General features: G+C 41.2%; 1 protein-coding gene across 4 annotated transcripts in view; it reads left to right on the top strand.

Annotated features, from left to right (window-relative positions):
* Positions 1-285: 285 nt before the first annotated feature.
* Positions 286-21,417, top strand: part of pak4 (p21 protein (Cdc42/Rac)-activated kinase 4) — a 44,007-nt gene continuing 22,875 nt past the window's right edge. Inside the window, exon 1 of one of the 4 annotated variants that reach the window (XM_044353785.1) lies at positions 286-495. The gene's annotated coding sequence lies outside the window, so the exon portion shown is untranslated. Of the gene's footprint in view, positions 496-9,318; positions 9,698-21,417 lie in introns of those variants that run through there. The other 3 variants (XM_044353782.1, XM_044353783.1, XM_044353784.1) reach the window with 3 other exon arrangements.

Raw genomic sequence — 21,417 nt, 5'->3', positions numbered from 1 at the left:
ATTGTCACGCATATCTACTTGTTTTGACTAATTTGGACGGCTGAAGCGTCATATTAGCTTCAGATAAAAAATTTTGGAATGCATTTTTACACAAAATGACTGTGGACACACTTTGGATTTTGGCCCCCATCACTTACATTGTAAGTGCAGTATGACGTGATCTTCTAATGGTCAGTATGGATAGGAGCTGGTTGTCTATAGATAGATAGATAGATAAGAAAGTATAATGATATAGAGATCGATATAGATATATATGGGCAGACTGCCCTCACCCACTGTTTCCCGGGTGACCCGCTGCACTCGGTTGCCATGGTGCTTGGCCGCAGTTTCCCGGATGTAGTATTTCCCCCCGTTCAACATGGCGTCGGGAAAGTGAGACTTCGGCTAATGTCACACAGTTTGATCAAAGTTAGTCCGCTTCGGCTCTTTTAAACAGAACAAAGTTTATTTCCATACCTTGGTGGCAGCAGAAAACGTGTACCTGGGAGTTTCGGGGTGAGTGAGCACATTTGGGTGTAATAACTGCTGTTAAAGCTGCTGGCGCGTCTCTGCTCCCCGTTTAGTTGCTAACAGTGGCTAACGCTAGCTGCGTTAAAGTCTGGTCAGTCTGGTTTGAGAGGAAGAGAGAAAAGATACTTTCCATGTGGGTCTGTATGTGTGTGTTGTGTGAAGAACGGTTTATAGGTGAGGTATAAAGCTTGCAGCCTTCAAAATATGGCCGATGTACAAAGCGACGAGTCACTTGTTAAAGTTATTCAACTAATAAGAACCAAGCTGGTTTTACGTTCAGGCTGTGTTTTCTTTGCTAAGACCCTCTAAGCTCGCCGGACGGCTTAATGGCGAATCCAGGAGACGAACTGGTTCTGGTAACATTTCTTATCTGTCTTATGAGCCATTCTGAAACACCGAGGTCATCTTGTCTTCATTGCCATTCATCTATTTTTTTATATTGCAGTGTGTCTGTACCGGTAAGTTTAACCGGTTCATTTTCACCTGTGAAGCAGGAATGGGGTCGTGCGTATCCGCCGTGTGCTGTCTGGGCATGCTGCAGGAGGAAAAAGGATATTGGCTGTCTGAGAGTTGCTCTCTCCTTTCCTTGACCCCACTTTTTTTTATTGCACAAGTCATTTCTCCACATCCTCCGGTCTTTTATGTTATTCCTCCCTCCTCCTTCTCCCCCCGCCAGCCGCCAGATATGCATGCATGTGTGTGTGTTATGTCTCAGGTTGACATATTCTCACGGGGTGTAGAGTGTATGTGAGTGTGTGAGTTAGGAGTTAGTTAGTCAGCAAGGTTGTGCGATTAGTGCTGGGCAAACCACACATTCCTGGGATGCCAGAGCGGTATGGAGGGGTCACTCTCCTGGCTCACATACCCCAGCGGTGAGCACTCTTATCAAAATCAACCCCCAGCACTACATCACGCGCTGCAAGTTGTTCAGCAAGAATATCTGTGCCAGGGAGGAACTAGGTGACAGGTTGGCACATCAACAGATGCCACAGATCAGGTGACAAATATGTCACCGGTAGATCAGCATACTATCTGTATCGGTGGATTTCAGCTTTGAGAAATAATATTAATTGTCAGTGGTGGAAAGTAACTAAGTACATATTCAAGTACTGTGTTTAAGTACACATTTGAGGTACCTGTATTAGGTATTTCCATTCTATGCTACTTTATACTTCCACTCCACTACATTTCAGAGGGGAATATTGTACTTTCTACTCCACTACCTTTGTTTGACAGCTTTAGTTACCTTTCAGATGAAGATTTGACACAATGGATAATATAACAAGCTTTTAAAATACAACACATTGTTAAAGATTAGATCAGAGTTTTGCAACCTTTTTTGGCTTTTGATGTCTTACAAAAAGCAGTGTGTAGTCAGGGTCACATGTAATAGAGTATTTGTTCATTGCTGTATTGCCGCTGTTAATTGTACTGCTGATTGGCGTTTTTTAAATTCTTTTTTCATGGTGTGTGTTACAATTGTGAAATTAGCAAGTGACGAATGGAGCTTAAAGCAACTCAGGGATGTAGTTGGTGGTGATTATTTAGTTGATTGTATCTTAATGTGAATCTCTTAATCTGGTTCTGCACTTGCAAAATAAGCAGCATCTTCTTTGTGCTGTAATATTTAGTGATAGTAGTTGAGGAAGTATTCAGGTTGTCTGCTGCGTAGTGATGTAAGAGGGGTCAACAGAGGCAAGAAAAGACTGAACAGATCCCACGAGAAAAACAGGCTGTCAGGGTCAACACTCGTCCTCACTGATACGTTTGATGAACCAAATCCATATCTGTAACAGTCACATATGCATTAAGTATTTGGTCCACTGTCAAATAGCTGGAAAAACTATAAACCTTGTATTGCTAATAATAGAGATAAAGAGAATCTGGAGGGGTAAATACACTGGTAAATGAGTATCGGCTGCATGCTGGTGTTTGTTTTTCTCTCTTACATAATGCTAAGAGCACTCAGTGGTGTTTGCGCAAACTAGGGCTTCAGTAGCAATATTCTTCTTTCTCCCCCTGACAGGAGGCTTCAATTAGCTCTCTGCGCCCCTCCCTGCTATCTTGTAACAGTAGTAATAGTGAAGGGATCTGTGGTGCCCCGAAGGCTTGAGAACAGGCCGTCTCCTCTCTCAGTACCAACGGTTCAGCTGCTCAGAATTTCAACCTTAGACGACAGGACTAATATTTGGCCTGCCTGAAGTGCGTCACCCAACCTGACAGGATGAAGACATGTAACAACACCCTATTTTACCGTTCCCAAACATTTCCCATTCGTTGGAAGTGATAAGTCTAAGATTTTTCTTTGTTGCATGGAAGATAAGCTAGACAGGACTGTTATTTTAAAAGCAGGCTCTGCAAGCCAGTATGTGCACCATGTAGAACTGGCCAAAGTGATCATACTGTTTTGACTCAATAAATAAAATTTGTGGATGAAATTCAGTTTGCTTTCAGATTTCCTTGGAGGTTTTACATTTACTGTTTTTCAGTTTCAGGATGAAAGCACATAGAGTTGAACAACAGCAACATCTGTAACCCACTAAGCACCCAATCGAAGCGGATTTCTTTCTTGACAACCGGCCGATTTTGGGAGGAAAAAAAAACCGAAACAAAACAAGGTTGGCAGGAAGGGTGTTCAGGGTGGAGCGCAGTAGGGAGGTTGAGTCACGAAGGTGGAGACGATCAGGAACCGTAGATGACTGTTGAAAGACGTGTCCAGCAGGGGGCAGAAACGACGGCAGGAGGGATGTTGTTGTTAGTGTGATGCGAGTTGACCCGAGGGTCCTTCAGACAGAGAGAGTGAGAGAGAAACAAACACAGCTGCTGTTCAGGCGTCTTCTTCTTCCATGAACTCTTAACAGCTTTTCACATCAACTTACGAGGTGGCAGCTAGAGGCTAAAGCGGCGGTCGTATCAGCAATAAGCACTGAAAGCTGGAGATGTCACCCCCCCGTACAACCGAGACGCCTTTTATTGCGTGCGGTAGTAAATTAAAGCGTTAAATTGTCATTTTCTGTGTCAGTTTCCTTGTTATTTAGAAGCTGTTGAAAGAGAAAATGTCATTTTGTGGTGTGGTAAATAGCAAGTGGAGGTTAATTCTCAGAAAAATCAAAGATCAGAAAGGGAACAGAAGAGCATTGCTTACTTTATTTCCTGCTATGAGCGTTATCTGAGGTTTGGGTTTTGTAAAATGACCTTTATATCAACCACACTTTACTTCAGGCTGGAGATACAATAGATAACAGGATGTTAAGTAGATTGTAGACACATAAGAGATCCACTTGTTCAGTATTTCTGCATGATGTTCTGACTTGTTAAATGCAAAAATGATGTCATAAATCGGTCAAATTGAAGTCAATACAGTAGTTTCGGCTGTCAAGTATAATTACTGCATGTTGCTGCAGGTCAGATCAGTCACTTTGTTAGTTGGGAAAAGTGCTAAGTAGATGAATTTGTTAATGAAAACGATTGTCAGTTGTAACTCTCTTTCTGTTCTTGCTGGTTAAGTTTATGCTGTAGTGGATGAGAAAGCATGGAAACATTAAAAGTCTCCCATCTTTCTCCTGGTATCAAGTTTCACAGAAAAAGATGGCATTGGCTTGAAAAAGAAGAGGGTTGGGGGGTGGAGGGGGGGAGGAATGTGTCTGTGTGTGTGTGAGAGAGAGAGACATGGAGTTGAGTGATATGAGATAGAGTGAAGAGAAAGAGAGAGCGAAGATGAAAGTGGATACTTGCTCTGTGCGTGCAGGTAGGTCTGTGTGTTTGTGGAGAGTCCAAAGAGAGAGAGAAGTGAAGAGAAGTTAACAGATTCAGCTTAAGACCAAACAACCAGAGCTGCAGAGAGAAAACACAGCAGTGCAACTCTGTGAGTGAAAACCCCCCGACTCCACCTCACGTCAGGGGAGTGATGGAGGAAAAAAAAAAAGTTTTGGAAGAGAACAAAGTTGCTCTTAACTCTTCTTTGCTTTCTCTGTTTTTTATGTTTTGTTTTTGTTTGCTGTCTCAATTCCTTTATGTAAGTTATCTGTTTCTTTTGACAGGATCTTTAAATATATATATCTTATCTGCAAAAACACGAGGGATTAGTAAATGAACCCATGACATTACCTGTATTGTTCAACCTTTCAAAATAAAACCTGTGTCTGGAGAGGTAGGATCAAGCTAAGCTGACTGGAAACAGATTAAATAAGCGCTGGGTGATGAAGAGCAGGGAGAGAGAGAGAGAGAGAAAAAAAAAACAACCCCTCACTGGTCATATCAGACCCTACATTATGATTCTTCCCTGTAACGGGGAGAAAGGGCCAGGCTTATTGCCTTAGAGGAAAAAAAAAAATCCTCTCTGGAATGACTGTAGCCGCCAACATCAACACAGCCCTCTAGGTGCTCAGGAACAGAGGCAAGAACACAGTTTGAATAAAAAACACTTCAATAACATAACAATAACAGGCCTATTTTTGAGTCATAGTGTCAACCACAAAGTCTGGGGTTCCAGCTCAGTGGATATAGTGTTAAAAATGACAGTGAAAAAAAAAAAAAAAAAAAGTGATATGTGTGTTGTTAGGCACCAGCTCAGATGGTATCAAGACCACAAAATGTTTTTTTATGCATTCCTTGTTCGAACTTTTTGTTTCTGTGTTATCATGTATTGATTCTGAACAAAATCTGAGAGGAAAAGCTGCCTAAGATAAATTAATCAATGCTAAAATGCCCATAATACCAATATAATCTCCCTTTCTTCTCTCCTGTTTTGAATAATTATTAGATATTGCTTATCATTACATAGATTAATTGATAATGAAAATAATCCATTGTTGTTTTGGGGGATGAGTACCTTACTTTGTGAATTTCTGCTTGCATATATGTGCAGCCCTCTGTAGCAGTCCTCTGTTCAGGCTAAACTCGGTGCTGTTCTTGTGTTTGCACATACAGACACTTAAATCAAGCTTGGGCCTGTACGTTCCTGGTGATATGGAGGTTTCACAAACAGACACAGTACAGAGAAAGAGAGAGAGAGAGAGAGATCTGGATGGTGACTGTGTTTCACCTCAGTTGCACTGGTGTTGCAATACTAGGGAATGCCAGTATATTATAGTAGGCCGTGAAACAAGAGGTGGGGGGGAGAAAAAAAGCTGCTTTTTTTGTTTACGTTTTTTTTGCAGTCCCATAACACTGGAATAGTCTAGATGACGCGGGCGGGACTTTTGTTGCAGCGCTCTGCCTGTAAATAGGCCCAGGAGTCTGCTATTGAGTCGGTTATTATTTACCCCTTTAAACGCTGTTAACCAATCTTCAAGATCAATGAAACCTCATCAAGAATGTTATTTTCTTAGCTTTCAATATAAAGCTTCAGTTGTTTTTTTTATGATCTGATCCAAGAATGAATTTCTAAGGGAGCCATTGAATGCAGCTGGAATGGTTTTTTTGGCATGAAAACGCACAAACAGTGAATACTTTTTGTCACTAGTCTCACTTATTCATGGACAACATGGTGATTCTGTGGAAGCAGGAGAAGAGTGTTAACCTTTTCTTGCCCAAATCTTCCCAGCTTGTGTTACAGAGATTTTTTTACGTGCATCTGATTGATCTTAATTTCTTCCCTACATTCACTAATCTGCTGTATTTGATTTAACTGTCTTGTAGACAGTAAATCTCAGACCAGCTGATGGGCTGATGACTGGCCTCACTAATGACAGTAGAGACTGAAGTGATGTTTCGACTTCTTCACAACAACATCACCTCATCGCCTCAGTTTTTCCACAACATGCCGTCAGCGTGTAATGACGGTGCTGCAGCTGAATCATGTGTTGGACAGTTTTATGCTTTGATGTTTGACATCGTGCTGTAGCAGGTTGTGATGATAGTTTAGTTTAGTACAAAGTTAGTGGATTTTTTTCTCTCATCACCTGATCTGTTTTAGAGCTGCAACAATTAATCGGCTATTTTGATAATCGATTAATTGTTTTGACTCATTTTTAAGAAGAAAATCTCAAAACTCTCTGATTGCAGCTTCTCAAATGTGAATATTTTCTGGTTTCTTTAGTCCTCTATCATAATAAATGAAATATCTCTGGGTTGTGGACTGTCATTCGGGACAAAACAAAACGTTTGTGGACGTCACATCGGGCTGTGAGAAACAGTGATCGACGTTTTTATCACCATTTTCAGACATTTTATGGATCAAACAACTAATCGATTAATCAAGAAAAGAATCAGCAGATTAATATTAATAAATTAATAAAGTTTTTTTCAGTTCGGTTGATAATCGATTAGTTGTCAACTATTAAATTAGTCACTTTGATAATCAATTAATCGTTTTGAGTCATTTTTCTGACCCTAAATTCTCTGATTGCAGCTTCTCAAATGTGAATATTTTCTGGTTTTCTTTAGTCTTCTATCATAATAAATGAAATATCTATATAATATAAGACAGTTTAGTGCATCACATTAGGTTTTGGGAAACAGTGGTCAACATTTTTCACCATTTTCTGACATTTTATCAATAGATTCGGCTAAAACTAATCAGTTTATTTTCAGTTACGTTGATAATCACACAAGGCGGTCTGCGCTGAGTGAAGTCAACAATCAGGAGACTTTTACCACCCCTCTGTTTCTGTACTTTTATCTAACAGACTTAGATGAAAATAATAACACAGCAGCATCACAGTTTTCTGATGAACTCTCGCTGCCATCCAGAGCTGTTATGACTTCTATTGCTGTTTTTCTTGTTCTGCTTCAGATGAAATGCATCAGTAAACACTGAGAAGCAGCTACAGGAAGTAAAGCCTTAGTGAGGTGGTTGGTGAACTAAATACTTTGTTCAATAAAAATGGGTCATTATAAGGATATGGACATTTTTGGTTCCTTTTCCTGCAGAACTGGGTCCATTTTGAATGTTATAGACAACAAAAAAACACGGTCACATGACCTGCGGTTGCTCACCATTCATTGAGCGGTGTTCTCACTGAGTAATAACACAAGCATGGAGTCATTTCCTTTATGCAAACCTGTACTTTGATAAGCCTGCTTCTATTTTCCTTTTCATGTTTATTTCAAATCCAAAACCGAACCAGTGTTGGATTTTAACAGGCAGGTAACATCTCTTTAAATATATCAGTTTTTTTTTTTTACTGCCTCCACCCGCAGCTGTGCCCAAACTCATTATAGAGCAGCAGATAACATCTTTGCATATGCATTGTTTTGTGTGCTTTGACGTTTTTAGCGTTTGCGTGTGTGTGTGTGAGGTGACCTATAACATCCTATTCATTGTTTGAACTTGGAGGCAGCTCGCGAACTCCTTCCAGTGAACTTGACAAAAAAATATTTCAGTGTATCTGTTAGAAAGGGCGAGACAAGCAAAGGTCTCAAGGTCTTGTGCACAGACTAGCTGGATTTCTATGTGTGTGTGTGTGTGTGTGTGTACGTGTGCTGAAATATGTGTAACCTAGCTTGTCTGCTCTATGTAGCGCTCTCTCTCTCTCTCTCTCTCTCTCTCTCTGTCTCTCTTTCTCTGCCGTCTTTATCGTTGACCTTTCCACATTCCACAACCTGGCTCTGGAAGTCAGCCCTCATTGGCTGCAACACTACATGCTTTGTTTGAACTCGGCCTCGGGATTGGCAGGTTTGTGTGTTTCTGGCTCTCATTCGCTGAGTGGACTCGTTCCTGCTGTATTTTTACTCTCAAAGGAATTTTGAACGGGCTCTCTCCTCATTGATTCTGACACCTTGTAGTCTTTTAGATAGTAGATAGTAGATAAAGAAACAAATAGACATGATTCACTGTTCTTACTTTGGCTGGCTTTGATAAGGAGCTCCTACTATAAACAACTGTACAGATGTCTTTTAATACATGTTTTAATGTGAATAAATCCCTTTTTTTTTTTGATGAAAGTGGAAAAGAATATAGACGTTTTAAAGCACTTAGTTGCTGATTTGTTTGTTATGTTAGGAAACAAGACACCAATAAAAAGACTGTGTACTAAATTTAATTTTATTCGATAAACCACTCAAAGTATAAAACAGGTCACTTGATTTACTACCTGTGTGTCTGCTGTAGCGTCTTCGGTGACGGATGTGTTCATATTAGCGGGCAGACATGATATTCCACATTAGCCTGCCCTGATCAGACTATGAATAGCAATAATTTGAGCAACGCTGTCAGTGTCGTCTGTGCCAAAGTGAGTCAAAACAAAAAAATGCACTTCAAAAGCTAATCTGTAAAATTAATCTGTACCCTTCTCATTAGTCTTAATTACTCACAAATAAATATGTCTCATCATCCAAAAGCTAGAATGTATATTTACTGTTTGTTTCACTTGTTTGGTGTCTTGTCATTTTTTTTTATTATTTAAATGGTCACACACAAACACTGACAGGACAATTCAAGCTCTGTTTATTATCAAAGCAGTAAATCAGTATTCCCTGTAATAGCTGCTGCACAGTTTTTATTGGAGCAGTAGATCAACTTTATCTGCAACCATACAGCAAAAAAAAAAAAGAAGAGCAGCAGTCTGAGCCTCATCACGTGACTACAGGTAACAATATACACCTGTGAAATACACCTGTGAGGGCAGATTCAGTGTGTGTGTGTGACTGACAGCAGGAAGAACAAGAGAAGAGTAGAGGAAACGGTTTCAGTGTCTCGCTGAATATTTCACAGAACATTATATAATAACCTCTATAATGTTATTATAATAACAAACCGGTGCTACTATCGTTGTCTCGTGGACGCGCCCGCGAGCACGCTCTCCTTCCCTCTCTCTCTCTGTCTCTCTCTCCCGGTGACGTCATGATACTGGGCCGCGTTTTGCTGAAACCATAGGAATGCGACACACTTTATATTTACAGCCCAAAGCTACAACACTGTGTTTTCGCTCTCTCCCTCTCTGTGTGTGTGTGTGTTTGTGTTTTTGGACGCTAACTCTTGTTGTCTGCAACCGTGTCCGTGTTTTTTTTTTTTATTTTATTTTTTAAAAATGAAAACGTAACGACGCTTCCGACGGTTTTTAATTGAGTTCAATTTCTTCGCGGAAACAACTTTGTTGCTGCAGGGAATCTGTTTTTCCCTCGTCCTCAGCTGCGTTTCCGACATGAGATCAGGTGGATAGTGTGTGTGTGTTGTTGCTGCTGCTGCTGCTGGCTAAAAAAGACTACCTGTGGTTTAAAAAGTGAGTATCCCCGACAATATATGGTGAGTTTTATGGATGTTTATATCGTTTTTTTTATTGTGTTTTAACTCCTAGTTTAGTCGTGTGTAAAGCAAGTGAAGGAGTTACAGGTTTAAGTTACAACTTGTGGTCGGAGCTGTGCTGCGTTGCTGCGACCGAGCGAAAGTTAATCTGCGCCATAAACAACAAAACTGTTGTTTAAAAAATCTCACAGCATGGATTAACTGTGAGTCAGGAAGAAAAAAAAAAGCATAATAACTTTATTGTTTGCCTTGTGTGAAAGGGGAGGAGGCAGAGAAAGAAAGAGAGTGAGGGATGATTTCTTGTTTCACATAGACAGCCCTGTTTGACTGCTGGGGGACTAACTGGACTATGACTGTCTTCTTTAACTCTCCTCCCTTATTTCCCCTGACTTTTGCCATTCAAATCTGTTCCTGACAGCTGATATTTGTGAATGTAAAGACAGCTGTCGGACTCAGCTATCCCGATCATCTGTCTTGCTTTGCACAAGTGTTGGTGACACATGCAGATGAGGGGCAGAACAGGTTCTGGTAATGATTCACCACTACCTTGTGTGTTTGTGTAGGAAGTTGAGTGCTTATGCTCTTATGTGCAGGAAGTTTGTTTAATGCATTTTGTGTTATTTAACAAAAGGGAGTAGCTTGGAGTTCCTATTCTCAGATATACATACGGAGGCTGAGGTTGCTGTTGCTTGACAATTTGCCTGCTTGCTCATTTTTTGAACTTGTAAGAATAGAAATCAGTTTTGGATACTTGTAAGGGATATTTGTTATTGTAGGATTTATGGTTGGGCTTTGCTAGCTGGCTTTGGATCCAATACCAAGTTGGTAAAATACAACAGTTTGCTAAAGTATTTCAAATCATTTATGTCCTCGCTCTCTCTTCTTCCATTGGCAAAGAGTAATGGTCAAAACACTAGTATTTTATCTTCTAATTCTAATCTATTTCTTTTAGTTCAAACATTATTTATAATCTTAAATTACTATAGGATGAGGTGCATTGATTCAATCATCACCGCTCCTTCAAATAGTAAACAATACAGACAATTTGGGTTTCACTTAAAGTTCTCAGGGTCATGAGGACATGAAGTCTCTGATGCATCTTATTTTGAAAAGGTGACAGGCAGTGAGGTTCTAACAGCATGTTTAAACAGGTGGTGTTAGTCAAAGCAGCGCAGAACCAGCAGTTTCATTCATTCGATATTATCTACACGAGCTGCGTTCAGTCAGGCTCGGTACTGCGTTTAGGTCGACCGCTTTTTGGCAGCGATCAGAGCGCGAAAGAAAATCACTGTAGTTATGAGGGTAAAGCGGAAGAAAACAGACTTAAAGCCTCAACGTGCTTTGAGTCGCTACTGTGCGGTAAAGCGTAGCCACAGTAGAACTCCGCACCAGTTGAAATCGAAGCATAACTGTTAGTTAATGAGCTGTCGCTAATAAACGTCAATTCCAGGAGTCACTTCATGACAAAATTAAACCTGGCTGTCAGGTTTATGTACTTTCCACATGCATTGTTTGTATTTTTACTAAAGATCATTTGTGAGTAGGTGTGCAACAGATCACAATACTCGCGGTTCAGATCGTATCGCGGTTTTGAGTCACGGATCGGATCGTTTTTTCGGATCAGCAAGAAAATAAAAAGGGAGACAAATATAACTTTGCTTTCTGTTCTGTAAAACACTTAAAGCAAAGAACTTTTGCCCGTAGTCAACATTCAAGGTGTCCAATGTTTAAATAAAATCCTAAAATGTGTAAAATATTGAGCACTCAATTGTTTTACAATGTAATTTTGCAGCATGAGGCTTGATACCTTCTTCATTTAAACATGTTAATGAATGAAAAAATAGCCTTTGTCCACATCTAGGAATGAGAATTGGTTAAGATTTTATTGATAGCAATGCCATTATCGATTCTGCTTATTGGTACGATTCTTTATCGATTCCCTTACTGATTCCTGATCAATTTTCTCTGGAATTAAAATCGGCCTACACAGAGTTTCAGTTTTAATGCAATTGTTTTATGATCTCCACTATATAACATTGACCTTGCATGCTGATGAATATATGACACGTAACTGGTAGATAAGATAAATGGTCCACAGCCAGATGTTAACTGCATTAATTAATGAATTAATCCATTTGAAATCATGGTACAGTCTCTTATCTGTATGAGAATAACAACCTGAAGGGGAGGCGGAGTGCTCCGCTGTGTTATTAATGTCACGTCTCCAGCTGCTGCACCGTCAGCTCTGGGGAAAGACATCGCCGTCCAAGATGCTGAACAGACGCAGGGTTTTTTTTTAGGTGAAAAAGAGACTGAACACCAAGTTCTTCTTATTTTCTATTCTCTTCTTCTTCTTCTCATCTCAAGAGTTGGTTTAAGTTGTCTAATGCTGCAGTGTGTGTCTCATTTGTTACTGCTGATTGCTGCTCCGCTCTGCTAACATTAATTTCTGAGTGATGGCGTGGAAAGTTCACAATATACTTCACGGTCATCTTGCAAAGGTGATTATTTACTCATTATATCAATGCAACCGCTGCCATTTTTGAAGATGAACTACAAGATAGCTGAAGATAACTTTTAGCGTGTCTGCTTCTGTAGACAGTCCGGAGGCCGCCTTCTTCGTTCCATCAACATCACACGTCTAGGCATCGATAAGAGGAATTGATAAGCTTTTTTTTTTACCTCTTCGTGGCTCACAGTCTCAGCGGTGAGATCACTTTGTCCTCCGGCGTAGGGCAGGGTCTAGGTGAGACAGGGACTTGAACCTTGGATCCAGTGCAGTAGATCTATGAAGACAGTCTTGTGGAACAGGGGGGTCAGTGTATCTGGGGTTCAGGTCCTCTCTCTAAGCCTTGACCTCTCTAGTGATGGTGCTGTCTTCCTCACTTGGGGCCATGGATTGTACAGTCCTTGTTTTCAGAGGTAGGATCATGGACACAGACTGTGTAGTTTCAGTGCTCATCAGGGTTGTAACCATTTTAAGGGGTTTGACAGACAAGGTGATGACGTGTTTGATATTTTTTGTCAGGATCTTGTCTGTTAGTGCAGCATTTACAGCTTCCTGCTGCTCAACATGTCATAAGTAGAGATCCATCTTGTTGTGACATTGTGTAAGAGCTTGTGGGTCGGTAGCTGTAGCATTTCTTTCTTGATCTGAAGCACATGAGCGACTGTTGTGCTTTGGTGGAAATAGTAAACCACCTTCCTGATCTTCCCAAGGAGGTGGTCCATCTGGTTCGCTGAGATTCCCCCTTAGGATGCTAAATGGATCACATGTGCACCCTGTCTGTGGTCCCGGTCCAGCTTCTGTCACGGCGGTTCTTGGCATCATCTGTGGCGATTGGCATATTGCTGTTGGGCCTCTCCAGCTTCCACTCTGCTACTGCTCCTGTCAGTACCTGTGCCAGATTTGTGTGAGGGGGGCCATGGTTCAACAGTAAGTCTTGCCCGATTGCCTGGGTCAAGTAAAATGCCACGTCGGGCTAGTAAACTTAGCAACTCACTTGCCCGATCGGGTAAAATAAAGAATGTTTCATCATTGTATCATCATTCTCTGGCACACAGCAAAGCCCCCTCCCCCTTGCATGCATCAGAGAATATTGGCACGTGCTGTTGGCCAATCAAGAATTGAGTAAGGCGAGCAGCGTGATACGTGATACAAACATCCCTCGGGATTATGTGAGTGTTGTTAAATAGAGTAATCAGTGGAGCGTGTAATTTTTCAGTGCCATAAATACTACTCAAGAATGAGAAACATGCATCTATGACACTCTGTGTCCTTGTTCAGTTTCATTTACTTAAAGTTAAACATGACAGTTAACTTTAGTCTTTGCTGTTATGTGATAACCTCTTATAAATAAAACAGTTCGTAGAGGGGCAAGAAGAGGGACCAGTGAGAAGTTGTTGAGCATCCTTTCTCTTGGCTCCCGTCACTGACACACCAGAGTGATGTCTTGTCAAATGGGTGGCTGTGTTTGATGTATTGCCATTATCTTACAGCTTTCTCGTGACACAAGGCCTACCCACCATAACGGTTTTGTCCACCACCCTTCTTCCATCATCATTATATTTTACAGGGAAGCCAAAGTGCTCCCATACATGCAGCTTAGAGGCTTTGCTAGAGGCTTTCTTCTTCTCCTCTGCTAGCCATGACTGTCACTGCACTTATTGCAACACAAGCATCCCTGATTGATTCGTTAGGATTCAACATGCCCCCCTCTCGTAAACACACAACGGCTTTTTTGTGTGATCTATCAATCATCAGTTTCATCAGTGTAAAACACAGCCTGCATCTGTCTTATTTATCTCTTCACTGCAACTCTGCATCGAGATTAGGGAAATCAGTGCCTCCCCTATAACTATACAGGTCTGGCGGGCTGCCAGGTCAACAAGAACCCCCACCAGGCCATTTTTTTAAAATGCCAAAAATAACGTTAAATGTCCATTCATTCGAAAATCAATAGCGTTTGGGAGCCTGTGTGCGGCACTGTTCTGAAATGTGAGTAAACCTCTGTGTCGTTGCCTTGGAAACTCTTGGTTTAGTTTAGTTTAGTTTATTAGGATCCTCATCAGCCATTACACCAGGCACCAGCTAGTCTTCATGCATAGTAGCGTAGCTTTAAGGAATACGGCAGAGCGTAACGTGTGTGCATAACGTGTGTGCATAACGTGTGTGAGAGAGAGATTGGCAGAAAAGTGACGGTGAATGTGAGCGGAGGAAAAGGTTAGTTAGGTAAGATGTCAGTCTGGCAGTAAATGTACAGTACAGGCTGCAGTGTGTCAGTTAATAAATGCTGCAGCTGCTCAAGACCAAGAAGAGTCTCATCTGTTGTTTCCCCAACTGTTGGAAAAGTGAAGGGGGTTAGCGACAGTGGGTTAGCCTAACCTCACCTGGCTTACTTAAGGTGGACTGACCTTTTTAAGCTGAACCAGCTTTTCTCATTTTACTATCAATCTCAGCCGCTCCCACACAGAGAACAGAGAAATGTCTGGCTGCCGGGTCTAAAAAGTAACTGGCAGTAAAACTGTATTTCACTATGATGGTTAAATCTTGCACTTAATTTGCGGTTCACATGCCATGAGGGGCGATCTGTAAGGATCACGGATCAACTTTGTTCTGTTACATCACTATTTGTGAGCGTTGAAACGGACTTTTAATGTCAGCAAGAACATTTTAACCCTGCTTTACAGGGCGCTAATTGACTCTATACTCCCCATCAACATTTCATCTTGGTACAACGCCCTCACCACCAAACACAAAACAAAACTCTCACGCATAACAAATCAGGGCCAGCAAAATAATTGGTTCCCCCTATCTGAACTTTACACCCAGTCAGTAATCAGGAAAGCCACTCTGATCAAGCAGGAACCCTCGCACCCCCTTCCACCAGTCCTTCCAGTTGTTGACATCAGGTCAACACTATTAAGTCCCACTGGTCCGGAAAAACATCTAAAGAAAATCTTTTATTCCCTCAGTTGTAGTTTGAACTGTTTTGGTTCTTGTCTACATCTGGGTGTGTGCATGCGTGCGTACAAAAATGATCAGGACATCCTTAGTAAACATCAACCGGTGCGGCATTTGCCATGTCTGAGATAAGTGGGTCGATGCAGTTTCATGTCATGGGAACTTAAGTAAGTGTAACGACCAGTTCTGTATCTTAACTACCTCATTTACCGTAACAGTAGACAGATGTAAGCAGTCTCAGTCGGTGTAATATTGAAGCTGAGAAGGCCACACACACACACACACACACACTGTGTTGTGAAGCTCTGACGGTCGTGTGAGCGCTCGGTAGCTCCAAGGTCACGCAGTGTACAGTGTGTTTGCACAGCACTTTGTGTGTGTATGTGTGTGTTTGCAGTAGTGAGACAGGCTATTAATTATCACCCTTGATTCAGCAAAAACAAGCTAAAGTAAGAACAGCATAACAACAGTGGTCACTAGATCTGTTCTTGCTAAAATAAACCAGATGAAATGCAGATCCTTGCTTTACTGTACTCCACTGTGTTTATGCACCTGAAGCCTGCTTGTGTTGTATCGCCGCTGTCCTTTTAAAGCAGCCCTTTTGCTGCAAATGAAAATGAAAATTAAGATGTGTGAATGATAAAAATAATTTGACCACACGAATGTTATCTCCACTTTCTCTTTCTCATTAGCAAAGAGCAGCGTACCAAACATTCATGTAGCAGCTTTACATTTTTAGCCTGTACTGATTGTTGCTTTCACTGGTAAAACAGATGATATCAGCTGACTCTAATTAACATTAATTTCCTGAGTGAGGTAAGAGAAAGCCCACACTGTAACGCTGACTGTACAATCAGAGTGGACTGAGTTGTCTTTGTAGTTCCCGCGACTCCGACAGAGTTGTTAAAATGGTCCAGCTGACACGTCAGTTTCCGGAGTTTCACTCTCTCAGTTAAACATTTAATCATCGTCACTTCACAGATAGAAACTCATTAGAGCAGAGATTTTAATGGGTGACGCACGCTCTCTTTGTTGTGGCTGACTCTGATGAAGTGTTTTCTAACTAGCGGTGTCTTTTACACAATATGATGAGACGGTTATTACTCAGAAATAAAACATGTGATCATTGCTAACCCTCCTTGACGTGTTTGATAAAACATTTTATAAAAATAAGTAATTACCTCAAAAAAAAAATCAACTAATTGTCAGAAAATGTCCAGTTTTGTGTCTTTGTTTTGAGCAGAAATTGTCCACATAAAGACAACATTCATTTGCTTCACTCTTACATGTTATATAAGGCCTCTTTGATGCTAACAACAATACATTGTTGAGAACATTTTGCTCACATTAAGTACTGAAAATATCCCCCATCCTGTGTAAACGCATTGTAGTAAGTCAGATCATTTTTCTCAGATTCTTAGTAGTTGAAATTTAAATACAAAATATTGTTTCACGGCGCATTAAATGGGCAAGAAATTTCATTTTTATAGAGGCCTTAAAAACCGAAGTGTACAATAACTTTGTTGTCCCTTAGTATTAGTGTTTCTTAGTGTTTTGCTGCATTTGTCAGACTGAAAAATGTCCCTTAATCTTCATGTTTGATTTGATAATTTTTCTTGACTATGTTTAGGTATAAATCAGTTAAAGCAAATAACTCCCAGCTTTTGTTTTAGGTATTAAAACCTGTACAAGCTATAGTGTGTTTTTAATGGGTTTTGCAGAATCATCTTCTTTTCTGAGATCTGTTTTCGAATGGCATTTATCATGTTGTGTAACATTTCTTGCTGAATCCTGACTCCAATCTTGAGTAAATTTGATTGAGAAAAGGAACCAAATTATGTTGCAAACACAAACCTCCTTTATTTTTATATTACCAGCCGTTTGTCATCAATGACGAGGTATTTTATCATTCTTATCAGCCTTTCGTCTTGTTAGACAGACTATCTGTGCAGTGGTTATCCTGCATAGCCACTGTCTATTGTCAAGTTCAGCCCCCTTTAATGTATATATGTATATACTGTATATGTGCATGTACGCTAATAGGTTCAGAATTGCTTTCAGGAATCAATGAGCAGAATCAAAAAAGCATAACAAATCCATGGCCCTGCTAAATTTAGGTCAGGTTCATACCCAATAGTGTCGTTGCTGCTGAATAGTATTGCCGTGACTTAGTGTTTTTCCGTGTGGGGGACCACCCATGTACAATACTTGAATCAGGACAGAGGACAGCAGTTTCATCCAGAGCTCATCAGCCTGGCTCTGGCCCACTGACCGGACAGGCTTTCTCACTGTTCAGCCAGGCATAGACGAGCGGCAATGGAGCAATGCAAGGAGAGAGAGAGAGAGAGGTTGAGTTTAGCAGAGAGAGAGGGACTATTTAAGGGAGAGGTGGGAGGAGGGTGGGAACCTATCAAAGAGGGGGGGGGAAAGGAGAGCAGAGAGATTGAGGGTAAAGGGAGAGATGATGAGAGAGTGACATGTTTTGAGTGGGAGGGAGGTTTAAAACATAGGGAAGCTATAACTATAGTGGTTGTGTTGAGGGGAGGGAGCTGCTCTGTGAGAGGAGGGGCCTTTTATAGCTTTCTGGTTTACTCTTCATGTGTGAGGGAGCATTAACACTGTTTGAGTGGGTAGCAGGGTGCAGCAGTGTAGCTCTTATACTGTTTTAGCCTCAGGTCAAAAGCCCACCATAAGGTTTTTCCTGTCTGAAGGAACATGATTTATACATTGATCACTTTTATCTTTTAAGGTTTCTATGTGGACTTAATAGACAGTAATCGCAACAACATTCGAGCTTTGTTTGTAAGGTCTATAACCGAAGTTGCCCACGAGTGAGTGATGAAGTTACGCCATTGGTGGACAGGCTGAGTGTTAGAGTTTCCCCATTGGCTCTCGTTGTCGCTCTTTCAGAATGAATCGGCGCGAGATGATGGAAGCTGCTCTGAGCTCTGACGCTCTCAGCTCCGGAGTTAAATGCAGCGAAGTCAGCTAAACTCCTGTTTAAACAGACGCATACCAGCGTCTCTGCGTCTCCCCTTCTACAGTCCGGTGTGATCGACTCTCCAGCTGTGTTTGGATTTTATAACTGAACTAAAACACCGGGATGCAAGCTTTTTATTTCTCTGACTTTTTTTTTGTTACATCCCAAATGATGAACAACAGCATTAAAACATGAGACTCATGTAGGCTGTAATATCAGTTTGGTGTGGGGGGCGGCTGCTCTGCAGGAGTGCTTGATTTGACTGTAACTGGGCGGAGATAAGCCTCCTGAATTTGCACCCGAAATGCTGTCAAAACTTTTCATTTACAATTTTCCACCGCAGCCTTTATGACATCGAGAGTTAAAGCACCCCAAATAACCATCACTCTCTGACAAAACATTCAATACAGTGAAAAACATCCGCAGAGTGAAACAGATGAAAGAGCAGAGGGAGTTAACAGACAATTAGAATAGTTATAATTAAAATAACTCTTTCAAATCAAACATCCCAAGATAAAAGTGGAAAGTATTGTTGTTGCAGCTGCATTTACACCCTTTTTCTCACTCAAATGTAGCTCAACCATGTCATGTTCAGTAACTCTACCAGCAAATATTACTGGGACCACTACAGAAAATTGCACATGAACATTTAATATCCAGGAATTCACATTATAGACACTACCTCTGACTATCCCTGTAACAAATCGGCCACAATTTCACACATTGATCATACAGGGCTCAGCTATATACTAGGTTTCGACCTTGTCTTGTTGTTTTACTACATAGAGTTCAGTGACAGGTGGCTACAATAGTGTCTGGACGTTGTAAAAGGTCTTAAAAGGTGTTAAGTTAATTTAAATTTACCGTGTAAAAACAAGTAGATCACCTTCAGTGCCCTATGTTGTACTTTCCCTATGAGAAATCTGTCACACCCTGCTGTCATATTTCTGTGAAATTGTATTCAAACTGGCTTGTAAAAGATCTCAACAGGTCTTAAAAGTCATAAACTGAACAGGCAGAGACCCATAATCACCCCCCCAAGAGAAATGGGGGAGTTTTCCCATTTAATTAACTGAGTCAGAATTTATTTAAAATACTTAATTAACTAAATCATCTAGTGGTCAGAAAGAGCAGACACCTGTTGGTCTCATCCTTTTCACTGTCACACGGTGTTTTTAAGATGATGGGGATATGAAGGGGACTGAGCTCCGGGGTTTGTCTGGGTTGGGGGGCGGAGGGCGGGGGCGGGGGCGTGACCGTACACCTGCTGCAGCTGTAAATCACTTGTCTGTATGCTCTGGAGCTCACCTGTTCCTCCGACATCTGACTCTGTCTGTTAGTACAAGACTTGTATGGTTTTTTTTGTATCGCCGACTCGTAGCCTGCTGGTATAATTTTCTATTTCTTAACACCGCATATGCATTTATCGGCCGCTGAGTGAGCTACACTGAATTGCATAACCAGCCTCACATTGTGTTTTAGAGCCCTCCAGTTGCACCCACACCATTATGTTTTAATTACAAACAGTCAACCATGTGCACGCCACCTAGCGAATGAAGTCCTCTCTCGCATCTGACAAAATCTCCGAGGTCAAAACCCCGTTGTCTGTTTCCTGCCCGGGTCACTCCTGACATTTAAACCTGATTGTGTCTTGGCTCTCAGCAGCAGTAAAAAAAAATTTTCAACCGCAGCCCTTCAGCTCAGTGTTCCAGATACCTCAGGATTTTAGAATCCGCAATCTTCCTTGACTCGCAGCCAGACCGCCGTCTACGAATACGAGACACACAATGACATTCTGGATCCCCACATGACAGTTTTTTTCGTCCTGATTTACAGTCTGTTGAAGCTCCTTGTGCTTTCAATAAGACACTGCAAATCAAGCCATTAACCTAAAGTCCTAATTGTTTCCATCTTTCCGATAGTAGATGTAATCATAGGGTAGGATTCATGTACGCATTGATTTATGTCGTTGTACTCTTGAACTTCTACAGTCTTCATTAATCGTTTCCTTCCTCGAGATAGTAGTTGTGTGTCCCAGTGTTCACGAGCATTGATGGACTCTTCGCTGTAGTGCTATCTCAGCTGAACACCAATGATTAGCGTCTACAGTGATTTATACCCCGCTTATCTTTTGTCACCAGACTCATTATGACTGGAAAGAGGCATTTAACACCAGCGCTGTAAACACACTGTTGTGAGATAGTTTAGCAAATGATTAATTAAAGAGTTGTTAGCTGGAATGATAGAGATAAACATGTGTTTTCTAGAAAATGACTCAACATTTATTTATATATAGTAATATATATATATATATATATATGCATTGATCCTGCAGCATGACTGACATGAATTCACTTTTCCACTATGATGACGCTGGTGTTTATATAAATAGTGTGTTTGAAAAAGGTCTTATTGTTGTGCAAAGATGGAGAAAGTGCTGAAAATTTTGCAACATCATTGCAACATCTGGTAAAATGATGGGGATGTTCAAATTTGACAGAAATACATGATGATTTATTCTGTTTTCTAATTAAAACTCTATAGTAGTAGAGCTAGTAATTAAGCTATGTGATAATCACACTATGCCTGATAGTAATGAGCTGTACTGTTATTGTTTTGTTTGAAGTGTGCGGCCACTTTGTACTTTTCCCTTCTGCAACTGTGCATGACTGCATAAACCCCTCAAAGGTGTTGGAAGTGGATCGGCATGTAAAAATACGTTTGACCATTTTATGCCTTGAACTCGGCGTGCTGGTTTTGCACCGCATGATAAAAATCAAAGTAGTCAGAAACGTCTCTGCGCTGGTGCACTTGGCAGTTTATCCTGATTTCTCCGTGCTGTTTGTAGTAGACTGGTGTGTGTGTGTGTGTGTGTGTGTTGAAGTTCTGCGTCGGTGCTCGTCGAGGCCGCGTTGTTGGCTGTGAACCTCGGGTTTTTTTCTCACTGTGCTCATGGGCGGGTCCTGCTAGACTTCAAACGCTCCCGCTGTGAAAGGCTTTATTAACAGTGCAGACTGAGCTCGGCGGCATGACTCATGCCCTCTAACTCATGACCCACCCAGATCGCCCTCTCACTCAGTCCCCCCCCACCCCCCTTACCCCCCCCCCCCCTCCACCACCCGGACTCTGTCTGCCTGTCCCCCTACTCTGGTCTTCACATCCCTGCATCTTTATTCTTGCCTTGTTTTTAACTTGCTTTTGTTCTTTTCTTTGCTGAGTTGGATACAGTATTTTGTTGAAAAGGAGAAGGCTGTGGGAGAATTTAACACCCCCTCA

The sequence above is a fragment of the Thunnus albacares genome, chromosome 6 (assembly GCF_914725855.1).
Source record: "Thunnus albacares chromosome 6, fThuAlb1.1, whole genome shotgun sequence".
Classification (NCBI taxonomy): Eukaryota; Metazoa; Chordata; class Actinopteri; order Scombriformes; family Scombridae; genus Thunnus; species Thunnus albacares.
The sequence above is the reverse complement of the archived record's forward strand: the minus strand, read 5'-3'. Positions and strand labels throughout refer to the sequence as shown.